Genomic DNA, 6,000 nt, shown 5'->3' on the forward strand with positions numbered 1-6,000 from the left:
ATTGCCAAACAGCGGGGCTGCACCGCTGAGCAGCCGCCCTTAGGGAAGACCAGTTCCGACCGGATAGGGAGGAGGTTCCTGGGCCAGGGAGCTCACATTTAGGGCATGCCACGGCCTCCAGGGCTGAGCAGACCCACCCTTTCCAGGGCCCCAGAGATGGGCACCGCAAGGCCTTGCTGTCCTCTGTCCCAGCGGGTAGCCAGAGTCACCTGTGACTGTCCAGGCTCATGAGCTTCCAGTCCTTACTGACCACAGACCACGGGGTGCTTGTGGGAGGGATGGTCCCTGTCAGGCAGGTGGCCTCTGTCCCAGGCTGGCCACAAGTCCACCCCACAAAGCGCTACTGTCCTCACCCACAGAAGCAACCTCTGGGTGCTCTTTTCTGTTAGGTGCTGACCTGAGCCAGTGGGCCGGCCGTGCTGAGGGTACCCTCACCACCGTGTGTCTGGTGTCCTTGGCCTCGGTTTCCTCCCTGAAGAACAGGACCAATATGTCCGCTCTGTCTTCACAGTGCGGGAGGCCCCGCCCTGGCCCGAGGCCCCAGGGCTCTCTCTGTGGGTGTTGTCAGTGGCTGGTAAGGGGACAGTGCCCAGGTCCAAGCTCTGTGCCCTGCAGGTCCCACACTCTTGCCATCTGTCTTGGTGCCTCCTTGGGAGCATGGGTGGCGGGGGAGGGGCTTGCGGGGTGCAGCTGTCCCCTCCAGGCAAGGAGGCCAGGGCCTGTGTGGGGCTTGGTTCAGAGAGCGCCTGCTGTCCCCTGGGCTGTGGTCAGGAGGCGGGGTGGCCGGCCTGCTCTATGCACCTCTCGGCCCAGGCACAGCTTGTTCAACAAGCAACACTGCTCTGCTTGTTGCCAGGGTTTGCCAGGTGCAATGAGGGGTAGCCAGGGCTGCCAGATGGGTCAGATCCGACCCTATGACTCAGGATCTGATAGTTCTGGCCACAGAGGCGGCTGGGAGAGGGAGAGACACCGCTGTCCTACGGCACAGCCAGGGTGGCCTCTCCTCCGCCTCCTGACCCAGTGTCTAAATGAACTATAGTTACAGGCTCTGGGGGAAGGCTGCACTCAGCTTGCCCTCCTGGCTACAGATAGTGAGAAGGGCGCTCCCTACAGAGAGTTTAAAACTAGAGTAAACCTAAATAAAGTCCTTGTGGTTTTTACTGTTGCCAGAGAGGCAGTTTCAAGGAAAGTGAGATAGACAGTCTGCCCACCCTCAGCAGCACTGTCCTGCAGTGAGCTGCGGTCCCCTGGGGATCCGAGCACCCCGCCCTCTGCAGCCTTCTTCACCTGTGTGAGCAGGTGTCTCCTGGTGCCCCAGTCTGCGTGCCAGGTGCTGCTCCACATGTGCCTGCGTGTCCCAGCTTCTCGGAGCATTTGCACGACGGGGCCAGGCACACTGCCCACTGTTCTCCGTCCTCTCGGGTCTGGGACTTCTCCCTCAGCCTCTCTGCAGCTCTGGGGCTCCAGCAGCAGGTCTGAGCTGCATGAGCCCCTTTGGGGGCATCCTCCCCCCAGGTGGGAGGCATTGGCCATTCAGTGCTGGGGATGTGAAGGGTCACACGAGATGACACACACCTCACCCTATCCTCACCCTCTTTAAGAAATTCTTACTATCCCTCCCTCCTCCCTCCTCCCCAGATTCTGACCTAAAGGCTGGAGGTAAAGCTCCCCACGTGGTTTTCATAGGCAGACAGCCTGGGAACCCCTAAAACAGCAATTTTCAAACAGGGTCCCACACCAGCTCCTGCAGGGAGAGCACATCTGTGTTGCTGAGCCTGCTGAGTCAGGGATGGTGTGGGCATTCTGCCCCCAGGGGACTCTTGGGCAGCGTAGAAACTGCAGCACGTAGGACAGCGTGGAGGGGTCTCCTGAGGCCAGCGCCACCACAGTATCTGAGTTCCCCTGGGAGCCTTGTGAGGTCCCCTGATGGAGCGCCCGCCCTTGCAGTGTCACCCACCGAGCTTCCTGCCCCGGCAGTAGCAGCACCCTGAGCCGGGCCCCCTTTGGACTGTGCTGTCTCAGAGGGGAGGTGGGGGGAGGTGGCAGTCGGGCACCCCTTCAGTGAAAGGCCCGGTCCGCCCTTCTTTGGCTGAGTTTGAGTTTGAGTTTCACCTGGAGGCAGCCGGAACTTGAAAGTCTTAGAGATCTAAGCTCTCTTTTCACAGTTGTGGGGCCCCCTGCCTCAGACTCGGGGTTTTAAGCTGGAGGTGGGGGCAGTGAGGGTGCAGGCAGGGGTGCCGGGCACTGGCAGGTGCTTCCCTGGCCGCCTGCTTTTGGGCCTTCTTCTCCTCTCCCCAGGGGCGCATCTTCGAACCCCTCCCCACCTCTGCCCTAGCACTGGATCTGGGGGGCGCTCCGGGGTTCAGGTTCCCAGTGTCGCCCTGAGTGAGGCCCCGTGGAGGTAGCGGGGCAGCCCCCTCACACTCAGACCCATCCTCACAGCCCTGCGGGGGTCCCGACCTCTGCCAGGTTTTCTGGAGTGCACAGGGACTCCCTGGGCTCTTCTCAGCACAGGCAGTGGCCTCTCTCCGCAGAGCTGCCAGCCCGGCAGACCCTAGGTCCCTGCAGGGATAAGGATTTTGGACACTTGACCCTCAGGGCTCTGTGTGCCCTGGAGTTGGAAAAAAACCTCTGTGAAGGTCTGAAACGTGAAACAGGACAGGTTGATCCAGCATGCCTGGGGACTTGGGTCCTCCCCACTTGGTCCCCTTGGGGCCAGTGTGTGGGGGTTCTGGGGGCATAGATACCACGGCTTCCCCTCCGACTGGGTCCATCTGGGTTGTGGCCACACAGTCCCCAGGTGCTTCTGTGGAGTCCTGGGAGCCCCTGCCTTATTTCCTACTGGGGCAGCTGCCTGGGAGCTGGGGCGGCAAGGCAGACCAGCTCTCCAGGGGGTGCTAGGACAGGGACCTGGCTCCTTCCCCTCCCAAGACTGCAACCAGGATGGCCACACCCTCTGCCTAGGGGCAGGGACGCCTCAGGGTGCACAAGGAGCCCTGCCGGACTCAGCATCACAAGTGCTCAGGGCACCAGGTACATGGGCTGGGCAATGTCCATGGGGCAGGCCAGGGGTCCTCCTGGGGGAACATCAGGGGACCTCAGTTTCCTCAACCTGTCTTGCCTGCCCTTGGCCTCCCTCCTGTCTGGATCTGCTTGCTGAATTATTCAGCGGGCCGTATTGGGGCCACGAGGCAGGATGAGGCAGAGTGAGCGTGCTCCTGGACCACGTCCCATCCTCCTGCGAGGCCTTAGTCATCGCTGGCTTTCACACAAGATGGCTGCTAATGGAGCCCAAGCAGGCGCCTGCTCCACCGGCTGCTGAGCCCCGCCCTCGTCCTGCCTCCAACCTGCGCTGGCCTGAGGCCTCACCCACTGGTGGGCTCCAGAGCCAGGCCTTAGTGCCTTGTGCCCCATGTCCTGGCAGTGCCTGGCACCGTGACTGCAAAAGCAGGCTCCAACCAGTCATACATGGGTCCCCACTCCCACCCCTGGCCAGGCAAGTAATTGGGACCAAAAACAAGAGCCAAGACACCAGGCTCACGACACTAAATTTTACTGTTTTCTCAAAATGCACTTCAAAGGGCCTGGAAAAGGCAGGTGCAGGCTTGCTTGGGTATATGTGGGGGGGATGGGCAAATGATGTGTGTGCACTGTATCTTCAAGTGTGTGCACAGGTGTGTTCACACATGTCTGTACATGCACCAGTGTATCAGTGCACTGTGAAAGCATTCACACATGTAAGTATTTGTGTGCACATGTGACTGAGTATACACACACATATGCTACACACGCAGTCTCACACCCAGTGTAACTCTGATCTCCTGCACATGTGCAGGCCCCACGTGACCAGGATCTGGGCTTTGGTTCATCTGGCCCCATACGCTAAAGCCTTGGGTCAGTGTCTTTGCTCCCAAATCTGGCATAGCTGCACCTGCCACTTCCTGGTTTGCTCATCCAGAGTTCCCTTTCCTGTGGCTGGGTCCCTCACACCCCACTGGAGCTAGACCCTGCTCGAGAGAAGGATGTGCACATCCCTAGACCTCTGCCAGCTCTGTGCTGCCCCCCCGCAAAGTATAGGATTCCACCTCCCCTGGGGGACCCCCATTCTCCCCACACTTAGGCTGGGCTGGAAAAGGAAGTGAGCATGAAAGCACCTGTCATCAAGAGGCACGGTTCAGCTCCTGGCTTGAGGCCCTTGGGACAGACGGCTTGTACTGTCCCAGTATGTCCCCTTGTCCTACAGGGCAGACATTCCTCACGGGAGTTGGGAAGCTTCCCTGCAGCTGGCCCCTCCAACTTGTATCTCAGGTGAGAGGACAGCAGTGGAAATGCTGCATGGGGTGCTCCAGGCAGACTCACACCCTCCTGGAGGTTTAGTCTATGAGGCTGGAACCACGGAGCCCCAGGGAGAGAGCCCTGGCTTCCAGTCTGCCCTCCTGTGCCTCCCCCTCCCCAGCCTCTGCTGGCTTTGCCGCAGCACAGACACACTCAGCCTTCTGTCTGACCACCAGTGTTCTGAAAAAAGAAACCTCTGTTGGAGACCCTGGGGAGCTGCTCCCCCTGAGCATCCGGGCTTCCCCAAGCAGAGCAACAGAGGGGACAAGCTGCACACTTCCTGGCCTCCTGGGCCTCAGCCTGCTGCTGGTATCTCCAGAGATTCAGCTCTGCGGCTTCAGTTCGAGGAGCTTTGGGCTAGGGTCTGGCCTCTGCTCATGACACCGAGATGAGCATGGAGCCACCAGCCATGGCCCCTGCACAGGCGGGGGCAGATGCTGCAGTGGCGTCTTGGCTCCTGGTCGAGTGTGCTCGATGGGCTGCCTCAGGCACTCGGCCATGTGTGCAAACGTTCCCCTGTCCAAGTCCCTCTCTGCCTTCAGCTGGCTCCAAGAAGCTTAGTGGTTTCCTGCTGTCCGGGCCCAGCCAGGACCGGGAGAGCTCGCATCCCCGAGGTCTCAGGTGGTGTCCAGGGAAACCAGCTCCCTGCAGCCAATGCACAAAGACGGAGTGGAGAGTCCATCTGTACCAGTTCCCTGCCCCAGTGTCGGTGGGGAACGTTGGCCATAAAACGCAAGTAGCCCCCATGCACCACAGCTGCCCAGGCTCAGTTCTGACATGAGCCGTACCAAGCGGCTCCATGAGCAGACTCTGAATCCAGTCTCTTCACTTCTTGCATGTGGTCCAGCCTGGCGCAACCCCCAGTCTCCTCCGCTGTGTGATAGGACGGCAGGGAGGGAGCCTGGCCCAGAGGAACGTGCCAGGATGGAACAAGGGCCACAGGGAGCAGAGGACAGGGCCACACACAGCAGTGCCAGCAAGTGTCCCTGCAAGGACCACCAGGGACCCGACCTGCCACCTTTACCTTGAAGCTCCCACGTGCTCAGCAGACCGGGGCCACCACCCAGAGGTCCCAACATTGCAAGGCCACGTGCTGGCCGCAAGCCTGGGTCCAAGCCTCAGTGTGCCACTGATCACAAGGAGCTGGTAATACTGTGTCTCCCACACCTCGCAAGGCCGTGGAGAGGGCCGGGTAAGAGGGTCGGGCAAAAGTTTGAACTGCATGGGCTCCGGGGCAGGGACCAGCTTGGTTGCTGCCGGGGCTCTCACAGATGTGGCTGCTGTGTCCACAGGCAGACCTGGCCCCCTGGCTTTGGTCCCAAGCAAGCTCACTCTAGTTGGTGCTGTGCTAAAGACCCACACTGCCAAGAGGGAGCTGAGTTCCCATAAAAAAAAAAAAAAAAAACCTACCCAGAAGATGGATTTGACTTGGTCATCCTTACCGGGAAACTTGATTCAAAAATCCTGGCAGATTTGTAGGGAATTGGTTATTCATGCCCAGAATGAAAAAGTACATCTTTCCCCAGCGTAAGTCATTGCCCGAGAAGCTGCTACCTCTGCGGCTGCAGCGTTCTGCCTTGGCAGGCAAGCAGCATAAAACTCTGCCCTCGAAGTGATCACAAATCTATGCTGAGCCAGCCCACCGCCCGCCTGGGCTCGGTGCTT

This window comes from Chinchilla lanigera, unplaced genomic scaffold (assembly GCF_000276665.1).
Source record: "Chinchilla lanigera isolate Chin_1 unplaced genomic scaffold, ChiLan1.0 scaffold00127, whole genome shotgun sequence".
NCBI lineage: Eukaryota > Metazoa > Chordata > Mammalia > Rodentia > Chinchillidae > Chinchilla > Chinchilla lanigera.